The 16,404-nt window shown below is 36.3% G+C and overlaps 1 protein-coding gene across 5 annotated transcripts in view; it reads right to left on the reverse strand.

Annotated features, from left to right (window-relative positions):
* LOC131688707 (neuroligin-1-like) overlaps window positions 1-16,404 on the reverse strand; it is a 757,193-nt gene that overhangs the window by 518,876 nt on the left and 221,913 nt on the right. The gene's annotated exons all lie outside the window — the stretch shown is intronic.

Here is a 16,404-nt window from a genome sequence, read left to right on the forward strand (position 1 = left end):
TAAAAGTGGGAGGAATTTAAAATTTAATGAAATGGAAATTCAAAAAATAAGAACAAAAATAAAATAATAGGAAAAATATTCAAATGAACGATGTAACAAAATAGAGAACATGGATTTCAAAATTGTTTAAATTGGTAAAAAGGAAAATACTGGGGAATATAACATACTAATAAACAAAAATGGGAGAATATTGAAAAAAAATCCTTACCAAAGAAACGCACATATTTCAAAACTGATAAATGGAGAACAAAAAATTTCACAAAACGAAAAAAATTAAAACGAAAGAAATAGAAAAAATATGTATTGAGCAAATGAGAGAAACCTAAAATGAAAAAAGGCGGATAAAGAAATACTGAAATAAGTTCATTGGAAGATAGATAGAAAAAATTAAAAAAACTATTAGAAAATAAAAGTTTAGTCGAATAAATTAAATAAATTTAATGAAATCAGCTCATCAAACAAATACAAAAGAAACAAATAAAACGATAGGTGAAATGTAAAAAACGTGAAAAGATGAAACGAATTTAAAAAAATGGAACAAATCCAAAAAATGGAACAGATTTTTGAAGGGAAGCAAAAATGGTGAATATAGAAAAAGGAAAATATGGGGCAAAATATATAGAAAAAAGTAAAATAAGATTAAATGAAGAAAATAGAAAGACTACAAAACCTGGATGAAACAAAAAAAGTAAACATGAAACAAGAGAAATAATGGAAAAAGTCATTTGATTTGAGAAAATTAGTTTAGTTATTTATTTATTTCCATTTTTCATCTGACCCATGTTGGTCTACATGAAATTTAATGTTGTTGTATGGGAAAAGCCCATTTCAAGGTTCACTTCAGAAGCAGACCTCGAATGCGCGTAAAAACCCATAATCTTTTCGCATGTTTTTTCTACAATAACAATGAACTGAAATTACAAATTAACAAAATTACATACAAGGTATACAGCATTTCAATAACATTACAGAAATATTTTCAAATAATCTTAAAAGCTAAGTCAATCTCCTAAGTCTATTCTTGAAAACATCACTAGAAACATAAAAATCGAAATGGTCATACACACTATTGAAAACATTACACATCGCCCTTATGGGTTCGTTCTGACCGTACTCGGTGCGCTGAAAGTCTAGTCTTAAAAAGTTATGTGATCTAAGGTTTCTGGGGGGTACGTTAATGTTGATTTGTGAGAGAATATCTGGGGCATCCATTTGGCCAGTCAATATTTTCCCAACAAATATCGCTCTGGATGTATTTCGCCTTTTTGCCAGATTTTCCATATCGAGCAGACGACAGCGATCAATGTATGGTGGTAGCTCTGTTGGGTTACGCCACGGTAAAGTTCTAAGAGCAAAGCGGAGGAATCTTGCTTGTACTGCTTCAATTCTGTTGGTTCAAATGCTCGTATAAGGACACCAAATGGCTACGGAAGCTTCCAGGACAGACCGAACAAGTGAAAAATACAATGCCCGCAGACAATATGGATCAGTAAACTCGTTGGCGATTCTTATTATGAAGCCAAGGTTTCTATTTCCCTGCGCTATAACGTGAGAGTAATGGTTTCTGACTGACAGTTGCGAGTCCAGGACTACACCAATGTTGTAGCTCCAGAGAATTGGATTTTTTCTGCGCGTGAAAGATATTATAGAGCATTTGGACACCCTGAGAGTCAACAAGTTGCGATTACACCAGTTACAGAAAGCATCTAGATGTCGCTGAAGTTCAATGCAGTCCTCTATTGACCGCACAATGAGAAAGAGTTTGAGATCATCAGCATATATGAGTTTGCACCCTGGGGGTATAACATAGCAGGCGTCGTTGAAGAATAAAGAAAAACGCAACGGTCCGAGATTGCTCCCTTGAGGTACACCCGACAAGTTGATGAAGCTATATGACACGTTACTTCCTAATTTCACAGACACAGAACGATCTACGAGATATGATTTAAGCCATCCTGAAAAATTTGATAGAGCACCCAGTCGCTCGATCTTTGCCAGAAGAAGAGAGTGGTCTACACGATCGAAGGCAGCTTTAAGATCAGTGTATATAGTGTCTACTTGTGATCCATCTTCGATGTTTTTAATACAGTAGGATGTAACTTGGGCTAGATTGGTGGTTGTTGACCTGCCTGCAAAAAAACCATGTTGGTCCTTCGATATGTATGCTTTGGTCTCACGAAAGAGCATATTTTCTACTAGGATCTCAAACAACTTTGATCCAGCGCAGAGCGAGGTTATACCACGATAGTTCGCAACATTTTGCTTATCACCTTTTTTAAAAACGGGAAACATTACTGATTTTTTCCAACACACGGGAAACACTGATTGCGACAGTGATTGGTTGAAGATTAGTCGTAAAGGTGTACACGATGCGCTTGTGCATTTTTTCAGTATAATGGAAGGAATCCCATCTGGCCCCACCGATGTAGAGGACTTTAACTTGCTTATGGCAGCCATAATGTCTTTGTCAGTAAATTGAATGTTTCCAAAATTGATTACATCGCGAGGGACATCTTGAAGGCCACAGTCCACCTGAGTTGAGCTAGCCGATTCATTTTTATACACACTCGAGAAATGTTTTGCGAACAAATTACAGATACCGCTGGGAGCATTGGACGTTTCACCTGCGAGGAACATACTGGAAGAAGCCCATTTTCTTTACGTTTCGCATTTACAAAGGACCAAAACTGTTTTGGGTTTCGTTTTAGGTATGATTGGGTTTGTGCTACGTGTCTTGAGTAGAGAAAGCGGTTATATGTTTTGTAGCTGTTACTGGCTTTTTGTGATTGGGTTTCTTGGAATAGTGTAATGTCGAAGCGCAGCAGCTCGCAATCTATTCAGTTTACGTAGCCGGTTGTTGGACCATGGTGGTTTTGTTCGGGGACGAAGTGCAGGCACATGTATACTGCAAAGCTGTTTTAACACAAGTTTTTCTACGGCAGCATCTACATCGATCGCGAAATTCAAGAAATTCTCCCAGTCGATTGTTTGTAGTGAGTTATGAAGCCTAGAGAAGTCAGTCTTCGAAAAGTTGAACTCCCTGACATTCTCCATCTCGTCATAGAGAACCAGCTGCGGACAAATCTGCGTTACCAGAAGTGGAGGATGATGTGCGTCTACAGCAACTAAGGGCTCAAGTGCCTCTGATACGGTACAGTTCATTGAAGCTTCTTCATTTATAAACAGGAGGTCCAGGATTCGATTTCGCCTATTATTCACTGTAGACATTTGTCGCATGTTCAGTACAGACATTCCGTCCAGTAAGATAGTACTCGCCCTCGAAAAGGTTGATTCAGAAGGGTCTGGGAAAGCATACCCGGAGGGAGTGCTCTTCCAAAGAAGTCCAGGCTGGTTGTAATCACCAAATAGTAGATGTGCCGTGTTGGGTTCAATGGAAGTTGCAATGTCAAATGCGGAGTCTATGTGCTTCTGAATAATTGCTACATCACTTGCGGAATCGGGGGGAATATATACAACACCCACACAGAGATTAGTATAGGGGTCACGGATATTTACCCAGAGTTGTTCGAGATTGTGAGTGTCATTTTTGTGTTTGGATGAGAGTCGGTTGGAAACTGCAATGAGCACACCACCACCACGTTTCTTCCCTGCACTATTAGGATCGCGATCGTTACGATATACAGAGTACCTTGAGCCAAATAAGCGAGTTGATTAGATCATTCAGCCACGTTTCGGTCAGAACAATAACATCATGAACAGCTCATCAATTTTTGTGCGTAGCCCTCTCACGTTCTGATAGTAGATTTTAAGATGTCCCTGTAAGTTTTCTCCTGACGGTTGAACGGTGGTAGATCGAGTGATTGTGGAAGCAAATGCCTGTAAATGGGGTGGGCTTTCAACGGGGCAGCATCTGTATGTCCTACTTCGGAAGGACATATACATTCATTGTATTTACCTGAGGAAACGGATACAGGAATTCCATGTCCTTCGAGTTGGTCTGACTTGTTTAGAGCGTTGTTATCTGACCGAAAAAGGTTGATGTCGTGTCCTTCAAGTTCTGTGGTAGACGGATGGGTGTCGGTGGCGGAGTTGACCTGATTACGTATGTTGGCAGGCTGCAATGGTGGATCAAACTCAGGATGCGCAGTATCTCGAGTAGCTTCGGGAGGACATATACCCTCTTTAGCTTTACCTGACCGGGAAAGGTCTCCGCCATAATATCCAAGTTCCATGGCAAACAGATGGGAGTCGGTGATGGAGTCAAGCTGATTTCGTTCGTTGGCAAGCTGCAATTGTAGACCAATTATAGTTAAAGATGACAAAAACTTTCGGGTTCGCGTATTTAAAAATTCCTATGGATTGTTTTCTTCGTGGATTTTCACTTTCTTTCTTGATTTGTGGAGTTATTCAGAATTCGTTTCAAAAATCCAATTTGAACAGTTGAGCATTCTAAAAGAAGTTTGCTGAGTTTTCTTCTTTCTAATAGATTCATCTGTGATTCATTTAGCAGCCGCGACGGATTGAAATAAGTAGATATAGAAGTCACATATCGTCCTGGTATCATAAAATAACTGTTTTTTTGAAATCCATTCACAGATTAAAAGTTTCAAAATTAATTAGTAAAATACGAATCAAAATCAATTTCGAGAGCCCAGAACTTTCAACTTTAACTAGGTCAGTTTTTTAAATAGTTAGTCAAAATCCATGAAATAACTGTTGGTTAAATATGAAATAGAAAATAAATTTAAATTTTTTAATGCAAAATTTACAAAAATGATCTTATGTCTTTTTGCCCACTGCGCGTTAAAATCGTTGTTGAGTTATTGTACTATTAACTTTATGATAGAAGTTGGAGAAAATTGAACCACGCCAATACTGAAAATCTAATTGAATTTTCCAATAAATTGTAATTGAAATAATATTTAACAGAATCATTCCTTCTGTTCAAAGTCCGGGCCCCCTCCACAACTCCGGGTCCGAAGGGAAACACACCGCCCACCCCACCTTCTCGGCCGCCCTAGTACTCCAAGTGGGACTAGGAATAGATTCAGGGGTGGGCCGATTGAGTTTTCAAAATGTATTATTTTTCTGAGGAGTATATTGTAGAATCGTGTGCAGCTATACTAGTTCTCGAAATTAAACGCAATCTTTCCGTTTTTTCGGTTTAGTTCAAAGACCCAATATTATTTTTGGAAATGTTGTTCATGATCCTACTCTTGAAAATTGTATCTATGTTAAAAGGACGAAAGACAGAACGTATAAAAACAAAAGTTCGAACAAATAAAGAGACAAAAATTCCAAAGGACGGATAGTCGAATGAGCAACTAAAAATCTAAGTTTGAACATGAATTTGTACTTTTGAGAATATAATGGAAATATATTAAAATAACTATAAGATTTCAATGCATAAAGCGTGTTTTTAATTATAAGATTAAAAATATAAATCATATATATATATATATATATATATATATATATATATATATATATATATATATATATATATATATATATATATATATATATATATATATATATATATATATATATATATATATATATATATATATATATATATATATATATATATATATATATATATATATATATATATATATATATATATATATATATATATATATATATATATATATATATATATATATATATATATATATATATAGGGTTACTGTGCCCTAATTCATCTTAGCACCTCTATTCATCCTACCCATTTGAACACATTAGTTAGAGCAGTGTCTGCTATCTCTATTCAACGCACTAGCTCAAATGGTAGGATGAATAAGGGTACGTTGTACTCAACTTTTCGCTTTGCTCTAACGCGAGTATTTTACATTTTCCAAGCTAGATTTTTTATTGATCTGTTTCTTAAGAACGAAGCAAAGATGTTGATACCTATTTAAGCGCTATCCAATCAGTGTAAGCCGAGTTATCGGCAAAATAGTGTGACATCGTTACTAATGAGACGAATAAGGTTACGTCTACCCTAACATAGCCAAAATACCACGCATTTTCACACAGAAGGTAGCGCTTTTCAAACCTGGTACGACAGTTTGATACATTTAGCGTGTTACACTTCTATGAATGACGTAATCATCGACTATTTATGGAACAGATTTGGTCGGAGAGTCGCCTGCTGAACGACAAACAGAGCACTGTGTTGCATGCATCGACAGCCAGTGAACAGACTTATCACTCATCATTGAAAATATATAATAAAATCTTTAAAAAGAAGCGGTTTTGCTTCAATAATAATCTAGAGAGGCCATTCGATTCCTCATCTGGCGACCTGTTTATCATCGAAAACGGTTGAAAAGTGGCAGAGCTATTAAATTTATTTTAAATTAAAAACTTGATCGTTTAAACTTTATATAAAATTTCACAAAATAGATTTTTATGCTTGATTACATTCAAAAGTATTATGTCAACTTAGAAGTCAAACTTGGAAAAAATAACAGAAGATAAAATTAGAATCCGACACAGGTCTAAGATAGCGCTGGATTGACGTATTGTTACGGGTTACAGGTTGAAAAGTGTGGTCATGCATGAAATTCGCATATAAATCGAAATCAGCATGTTATTTAAAAGATGCGAAACTTCATGAAAATGTTTTAAATTGCTTAGATTTACAGATTAACGCATTCAGCGGAATCGGAAGCTTCGGAAAAATGGCTAAGTTCTTATTTAATTCTATTGGAATCGGGGTTGTGGTTCCTTCGTTACGGGTTGAAGTATGCGATCCAATGTGAAATTCCATACACCCCAGTATAATAATTATATTAAAATTATGCGAAACTTATTGAAATGTGTTTTGAATTGCTTGAAATTATTGGTCCTGATTAAGTCCCGAAATTAGTTTCCCACCTGTTTTTCATATACTGCTGACTCGATTTTTGCAATCTTAGTCCTAAATGAAGAGTATAATATTCACATTGATTACTACTGGATTTCATTTGAACGACATGTAGATCATCAAGTTCGTGGATGGCGAGCTATTGTGTAGAGGTGTTTTAAGAATGTATTAGATATATCCACAATTAAACTGAACATAACCGACTATAGTCACAGAGAAATGAGACAGGAATAACTGCACCATTAGGTGGATTCAAAAAGGATGTTATTGTACTTAAAGTAAAGCGAGTTAAGGTAGTGTATATAAGGCAGCATAACAGTATTTTCTAAGTACTTAAGATGTTTACAAAATTTGACATTTTTGTTGCAAATGTTGAAGGTACAAGCCGACATAATATACCTAGCAGTGAGATGAGACATGTTGGATCATTCATTCATTCATTCGAGTAGTGTAAGAATGAAACCTCACAAGCATATCGTAGTCGCCAAATCGATTAGTTTGTTCACAGCTCACCTGGGTTCGATTCCCAGCCCCGCACACAGGGTTAGAGATTTTTCCAAAAGAGATTTCTCTAATCCGAAAAGAGGCGAATGACCCTAAAGTTAAATCTATAATCAAAATAAAAAATATATGAACAAAAAACGAGACGGCTATTCCAAAGTCACTTAAAACTAGGTTAACCTAAACCAATCGTGTAGCCAAGGGTTTAAACCACCCACAAATATTGCAAATATTGGCTTGAAAAGCTTGAAAATAACTGTAACACCGTTGTTATAAGTGGAAGAAAATTTACGCCACACTATATCACCCTGCATAAATTATTAAAACGATTCATTCTGCTATAAATATGCCGAACAATAGACGTGTTTCTTGTCTTTGCTACACAACAATCATATCAACTGTGACATCAGAGATATTGCAAGCTGTGAGGAACGTCAATACCACCATTCGCATATGCACATGCACGGGGCATTTAACGTGGATTTATCAATGCATTTTTGTTCAAACCTACGAAGACGGGACTAAGGGGCTTTCCAACATAGAAATGTTTTAGTAATTTTTTGTTTTTGCTTGCGAAGTATTGGAGACATCTACAGAAAATCTTCACTCTTTCAAATAATTGCACTTTTACAAAATTCAAATAGTTGCACTTTTTCAAAAATCTCGAAATTAAATTTCATACCGGTTCTTCTTTCAACTTTTAGAATCATTTGATTTTTTTTTTTTCAAATTGATTGCAATATGCAAAGTTAAAGCATTTTTTGAGAAAAAAATCCGCGACCAATTTCTCTAGTATTTATTCAATAAATTCCGAACTTTCACCTGCCTAGCTGTTTTCGCAATAGAAAAATTAAAAAAAAATGATAAATTATACATAGTTTTTATGTGCATTTTTACCCACAAAAATTGCGATCGAAGCGTGGAGTACTTTTGTACCCCAGTGCACCGTTCTAAGGTAAGAAAAGTAAGTGTAACGTTCTAGGATTAAAAGAGACACCCTAACCCGGACTCCGATAGCAGTGTGCACCAAATGGTGCCCCGATTGGAAACCTGCCTCGAGATTTATCACTCCGGATGGTGGGTTTTATGGCAGAATTAATTGAATTGCACAGCTGTGATGAGTATCGATGGCTAGGATGGAAAGGAATGGTGTTCGGGCGAAAGCAATTGATTGACTTGGTCGGAGCCGCGAAGTAGACGGCAATTGATTTTCGAAAGATTGAGAATTGCGCTCGCTGTGACTGATTGAACGGAAACAGGTTTGTTCAAGAGCATTAGAAGCGGTGTGATAGTGGCGCGATAAGCAGTGTAAGGTTGTAATGAACCCAATGTGCCAGTATAAGGTATTTTATTCGTGAGATTTTGCAGGTGGGTATTGTGCTAACATTGTTTAAAGGGTCTTGCATAAGTACAGTATTACCCGTTGAAAATGACATTCTATATTTGGCCAAACGGACAGATGTCAGACTGAAGTTCAATGTAAAGCCTAAAAAATATCTCGGAAACTTTTTCGACTTTTGAACTTAAACTAATGTAAAGAGAAAAAAATCCAAAATGTATTGAATTATTTAAACAAAACAAAACATAACCACACTACTGAATGAGGAGAGCTTTCCAAATATTCTAGAATCGAGCGCTAGAGACACTGCTATAAATAAAATTTGCGTCCGAATTGTAAGTGAAGCAGTTAATCAGGTTTTTAAACGAGCAGTTGAAAATGCAATTAGAGAAAAATGGAACAAAAATCCAGCTTCTCCGCATTGTTAACGCATATTCGAAACTAGCACTATCGCGGAAAAGCCTCAGAAGTACCTATTTTGCTCGCAGGCACTTTGAACTCAGCTAGCGGTTATTCTTACCGCAAAGAAATCGGAAGCACATCGAACAGCGACTTATAAATATACAAGAAACCGGCAAAGAACAAAAAATCACTACGATGCACTGTGAAATAGCGTGAATCAAAAGTTGACCAAAATGGAGAGGAAAAAATTCAACCTTTTGCATCAAATTATATTTTTTAAATATTCTTCAATATTTTCCATTGAAAATACTACTTAAAACTTTGATCAAAATGTTTGATACACCGTCAAATGGATGAAAAATATGACCAATATCAATTATAATTATTGAGACCTTCCATGAAACATAGAACAGAATAAAAAAAATATTTTGTGCCAATTTCCCCATAGTTCCGTAGAAGCAAGTGCTCCTTCGACATTCAGTGACGTAAATTGTCCTCGTATTTTTCCACTCCATCGCAGAGCGCTTTCAAATGAGCTTACGGAATTGATTTTTCCTTTCATTACAAGCTTCCCCATTAAGAATTTTCCGCCTGTTGACGGTTCCGCTTGTCGTCGGCTTCGCCTGCCTGCTACGGCTGCCGTGGCTGTGGTACCACTGAAAGGGGAAAGAAACTCCTCGAACTCTAGTATGTACTCTTCCCCCCGAAGGCGGTCGGATCTTGTTTTTCGCCTTCCTGAAAAGACAGACTCGGCAAAAGTCAATCGGAAGAAAGAATCGGTGCACGGAAGGAAAACACTTTTGTGCAAATTAAGTACTTTAATTAAAACTTTTCAAAGATCGTTCAAACTGGTTCTGTTACAGCCTGACAGGGTTGGCGGCGGCCTGCTTTCGCCCGGGGTGGTTGCTGCCGAGAACTGCACCGAACCGGCCGCGACTGTATGCGGAACGTCATTTGCTTGTAGATGGCTGGTGGGTGAATCGAAACGAACCGCCGGAGCCAGAAACCAACAAATTACCACGGTTATTGATTTTATGGACTTAATAAAACCCCTTTTCGAAGCCATGCTCAGTCCACAGCAGATTTGGGGTGGGATTAATGGTCAACGGGAACGAGAAAGGGAGGGAGATAGAGAAGAGAACAGGATTTTGCATAAAGGGAACAAGTTTGCTATTGAAGCTACAAAGAGATGTTTGAAGCGAGCAATTAATTTCGTTCATCTTGGAAGGCGAAGTTTTACTAATGATGATTTGAAAACAACAGCATTGCCGTAAGATAAAGCGAAGCTGTGAGGTATGTTTCACGTTAATAGCTATCATTAGAAGTGTAGCAGACAATAGGGTTTTAGGATCAAAGAGTCGTTAGTGAATAGATGTCCTGCGGTCTTTGGAAGTGTTGAACTGGTGGATACAAGAGAACATGAAGAACATGGCGTGCGTAAGGGTGGGTAACATTATTTTTTTTAAATATTAAATTTTGTAAGACACACTGTTCGTGTTTAATTTGTCTTTTGAAACAAATCGGTGTTCTCTGTTCACCAGAGTCACTAGAATCCCTTACGATAAGGTTATCCCTAAAGAATAAACGTTTTTTTTCGTATATTATTTTTTGATTCCAAGCTAATTTACGATAATTGGATACGTTTAAGCAATAATGAAGGGGCAGTTTTTAATCTAAAAGTTTACAATGAATATTTTAGCAAAAAATGTAATACTGAAAAGGTGCGTAAAACTCAACTTCCAATGAACGCTATAAAATATGTATATACACACACACACCAATAAACTAAGTTCTCCATATAATCTCTGCAGCTCGATTAGTTTGTCTAACTTGTTTTGAAAACATGATATTCATATTTTAAGAAAGCGAACAAAACGCTTCAAGATATTGTACAGTAGAGTTTTATAAACCTTCCGTCACTCGCCCTAGTACAGTGCACAGTGGTCCGAATCCAGAATTTAGGATGACAAAAACATTTTTGACTAAACTACTGGTTCTAGAGATTTCATGTCTTCGGAACAAATAATCTGTGTCAATTAGGGCATCTTTTGAGATGGGTGATATTAGGGTGGTTCTTATTGTTTGTACGATCTGAAAATTATTTTCGAAATAAGAAGAGATAGAACAATGAAGTGTTCCGCAAAATTGTAGTACAATCTTTTTCAAGCAACTTTGCTGAGGGCGTCATATTTTTAACTTTATTGGTTTTAATTTTTCAGCTATTAAAATGTTGTGTGATAGGGTATCCCTAACAAAATCAGTTTTTTCGTTATAACTTTTTAAATAATTTTTTTCTGTCAATAGCGTCTTCAACAAACTTTCAGAGCTTATTGAGACGAATATTATTTATATAGACATATTTGAGATAGCTCATTTAGTTCAAAAGTTATGAGCATTTTTAGCAAAAAAACACAACCTTTTCAAATGTTGATATCTTAAAATGGAGCAAGTGAAATTGATTTCTTCTTTTTGCATTCGAAAGATCACAATTGACAGTATATTTTATGAAAAAATCTCAGAGGTCATTTTTGTTTAACTCATTTTATTTTAGTTGGAATATTGAGAATATTACTACTATTTGTAGCATTAAAAGTGAAACGGTCAGTGTAACCTAGCAACTATTTTTAAAATAAGATCAGATAGATAAACAACATCTCAAATAAAACCTCTCGAGTGTGGCGAAGAGTCCGCTGAATTATTATTTTAGTCACAGCCTTGGTAGAATCCATTTGGGAATCGGAAAACCTTCCCAGCACCCTGCTTAAGTGCGGCGAAAGGCCCATGTATGCTGTTAATTTGTCACGAGTAATCAAGATCCGGGTAGCATCCGGAAGATCTAGAAATCTGGAACATTATTTGACCTATTTTTCAACAAGATCATAGGGTCCGAAGTAAGCAGCAATTTTTTTTAATACATCTTTAATATTGGCAACGCTGCTAAATTTTCTTGAATGGTTTTCTCGAAACTTGCCGATAGACTTATTCCTCATTTCTAATGCCTCAGTGAAAAGGCTTTAGAAACGAGGAATAAGTCTATCCGCTTTGCTATTGATAACGGCGAGAATGATACCCAATCGTTCCAATAAATCTGCATTCAAACCCGTGATCTCACAAACTCCATTCATCAAAAACTTTTCTTGTCGCGTTGCCATCATTGGAATTGCCTCCACTGGGTAATGGCTCATTAATTCGAAGGCTAGATTTTTTCTTTAACGATTTGTCGTCTTTCCAACACGCCACTTTGGTGTTTCCTTCTCAAAACGTCGTCATCGACCACCGATTCTTAACATTTCCTTTCGATCATGCCCATATGATCCTGCCTAGCTCTAGCTTTCCGTTCTAAGTTTACGAATGATTAACTTTAGAATACCTATCTGTTTTTCGATTTTAACATGTTTCGTTTCTCTTATTCATAAATTTTCCGAAAATAGCTAACAAAGTTGATACTGTAAATTGAAATATGTGTGACTAGGATGGCTAGCCAAACATCACACTACGTTCTCCGCTGTTCAGATGGATTGATACACGACTACATGAGAAATAACAACTCAGTGGGCCCTTTGCCACACTTGGGCAGTTTTATTTGAGATTTTGTTTAAATATCTGATCTTATTTTCAAAATAGTTGCTAGGTTACACTGACCGTTTTACTTTTAATGCTACAAATAGTAGTAATATTCTCAATATTCAAACTAAAATAAAATGAGTTAAACAAAAATGACCTCTGAGATTTTTTCATAAAATATACTGTCAATTGTGATCTTTCGAATGCAAAAAGAAGAAATCAATTTCACTTGCTCCATTTTAAGATATCAACATTTGAAAAGGTTGTGTTTTTTTGCTAAAAATGCTCATAACTTTTGAACTAAATGAGCTATCTCAAATATGTCTATATAAATAATATTCGTCTCAATAAGCTCTGAAAGTTTTGCGAAGACGTTATTGATGGAAAAAAATTATTTAAAAAGTTATAACGAAAAAACTGATTTTGTTAGGGATACCCTATCACACAACATTTTAATAGCTGTAAAATTAAAACCATTAAAGTTACAAATATGACGTCCTCAGCAAAGTTGCTTGAAAAAGGTTGTACTACAATTTTGCGGAACACTTCATTGTTCTATCTCTTCTTATTTCGAAAATAATTTTCAGATCGTACAAAAAATAAGAACCACCCTAATGTCACCCACCTCAAAAGATGCCTCAATTGACATAGATTATTTGTTCCGAAGACATGAAATCTCTAGAGCCGGTAGTTTAGTCACAAATGTTTTTGTCATCCTAAATTCTGGATTCGGACCACTGTGCAGTGAGTGCACGCTGCTCTGAAAATCTAGCGAAATCGTCTTAGGGAACCAGCGGCTGCTCGTTCAGTGAGCCATTTGCGCGACCTCGGTAAGGTTAATTATTCAAACCACACAAAAGTCGGGTCATAAATCCATGAACAAAAAATCACGATTTCGTTAACTGTACGATTTACGAAAATCTTGACCAAAATTCTGAAATTATGGATAATGAACTTCGTATTCATGAAATTATTTGTGTTTTCAAAAACTAGTTCACGCTAAAAATAAACATGGCGTTACATTATGTTTGGTTGGGTGACTGTGATTGTTCCCAGGACATGTTTAGTTTGTGATATGATTCTTGTTCTTAATTTGGGGAAACACTGCTTTGTATAAAGTATATCGACTAAACGAAACGACATTGTGCATGATTTCAGTTGCTTTGCGGCGATGTATAATTTCTTATCACATTACCGTGATATTTTATTCATGAGTTCACCATCGGATTTTTACTGTAGTGTAACGCGGTTTATGTTCATTATTTCATGATATTAGTCACAATTTTCAATATTTTAGTCACGAGTAGTGTGAATTATGTTCATGATTTCAGAATCATACTCACAATTTTCGTAAATTAATTTCACGTTATTGTGATATTTTATTCGTTCGAACTTGACACGTGGGGTATTGTGACTCATGTTCATGTTTGAATACTATCGGTTTTTTTTGGGAATAACGTGACAATAATACAATTTGGATCAGAAAAGTGCGTCTGATTCGCGGTATTTTTGTAAACTGTACCACGAACACGTTTTGTGGCTCTCTAATGTATGTATGGCGCTCTGTTCAGCTTTCGTTTTCTGTACGGACACTACATTGAACCTTATTGAATGACTAGCGATAGTCGAGGTCCCAATAGATTTTTATATCAGCTCGCACCTATCAGTAGTCGCCAGAAGCTGGACGTAACTATACAATATTTCACGAAAAAACCCAAATTTTGTGAAAAAGGTCACGTCAAAATTTTAGGATCATGTTGCATGAAGTTGAAAATGATTAGAGATATTTTCTAAAACCACACGAACTCACGATAGATCGTTAGTATATGTACTAGGAATCATGAACCAGGTCGCTGATACATGAATAATATTTTCGAGCTATTTCACTTGCTCGAATGGTAAGTCGTGAATATTATACTAGGTGTCATGAACCATTTCATGAATATAAGAACAATATTTTATGATTTTGTGAATTATTTTACCATTACGCATGGTCATGCGTGACTGTTATAAGAGAGATAATGATTCAGTTCGTTTCCATGGAAAAGACTTCATGATTTTGTGAACTGTTTCACGAGCAAGGATGGCGAGTTGTAACTAATATATTAGGAATCATCATCAAAAAGTTACTAAATCCATGTATAATATTTTATGATATTGTGAACTATTTCACAGGCACGAATTGTCAGTCGTCACTATCAGACTAGTAATCATGAACTAGTTCACGAGTACATGAACAGTATTTTATGATTTAGTGAACTATTTCACAAAATAATGAAAATTTTCACAATTTTCTGAGCTATTTCACGAGCACAAATCGCTAATAATTCGCTAGAAATCATGAATCAGACTTTATGATTCTGTGGATTATATCACGTGCACAGATATTGAATCGTGACTGATATATTGGGAATCATGATCTAGTTCACGATGATTGCAAGAATCCATGAATAATATTTTGAATGTCGTGAAATAATTCACTAGAAAATATGTTTTGATTCTGTTGAAATAATTCACAACCACGAAAACCTGATCGTGTTCAAGGTGTAATGAATTATAAATCAGTTCACTACATATAGCCGGACTCTAAAAAATATTCCTATTTCTATGAGAAAAATCACGAGTAAACCTTTCGTTTTATGAATAATGTTCATAAAACTATGAGCTAGTTTCAGTACCGAAAATCTATTTGGTAATGTGACTGACGTTCTCAAAACAAAAACGCCACTCATAAAAGCGTTATATAGGCGGTACTGCAGGGTAATTTGACATAATTATAATACACTTGACTTTTGTTCTTGGTCCACTTTTCGTGACGTGAAAACGTGATTGTTCCAGAATTCGTGGTACTTTATTCGCGATTTTTCCGTGCTACCATTTGTTTTGGAATAAATGTACGACCGTTCAAAGTACAATAAGATTATTGGGCTATATCGAGGTATAGAGGTATAGAAACCCTCAAACTTTGAAGACTTTTCGAGGCCTAGAGGGCCGAGTCTTGTGTACCATCTTCTCAGCTCAACAAATTTGGTAAATGAATTTTATCGAGGATTGGTTTGTAGTAGTTAAGCCTACCGAATATAGCTAATCGGCTTGTTTCTCCCAATCCTAATTCATCCGGGGCAACTGTTTGGCGTTTTCTTTTTCTTGCTTGCTGTCCAGCTTTCGCTGTATAACAGACCTGCTCAGGTCTGCTGCAAATATCGCCACCTGTTGAGACACGAACCGATCTGGAGGTGCCGACCGTAATGATTTTCATTTCTTAACAACCCCTTTTGCAAGATTTCTAATCCTCCTATTTATCTGCTAGCTGGTGCTGAGAGTTCCTCGACGGCGGTATTTCTCCTGATACCGAAGCCCATTTCTGCGCGCCATTTAACTGTCAGCCACTACGAGCGGTGAAATTTCTCCAGACAACGATATCCCGATTTTCTCCGACTGCGTGTTTTCCTTCTTTAGCTCCCGTTGCTAGTCCGAAACCAACCAACCAAATAAGGGCACATTGTCAAGTATGAAACCATTTTTACGTTTTCCACGAGTTTTCTGTTTTCCCAGTCTTTGGTGTGATTGTGAGCTGTAGTGTGTGCTGCAATACTGGCGTCGTTGGCTTTTTCGTTACCTAAAACATACATGTGCTCTCGATTGCGAACCTTGAATTGACGGCGGGTATGGCCAATATGCAGTGCGTGGCTGTCTTTATAAAGGATTTGGTAGATCCCCGATTTTTGATCGAAGGGAACGTTGTTCTTGAAGTTACAGAAGAGGT

The sequence above is a fragment of the Topomyia yanbarensis genome, chromosome 3, assembly GCF_030247195.1.
Source record: "Topomyia yanbarensis strain Yona2022 chromosome 3, ASM3024719v1, whole genome shotgun sequence".
NCBI lineage: Eukaryota > Metazoa > Arthropoda > Insecta > Diptera > Culicidae > Topomyia > Topomyia yanbarensis.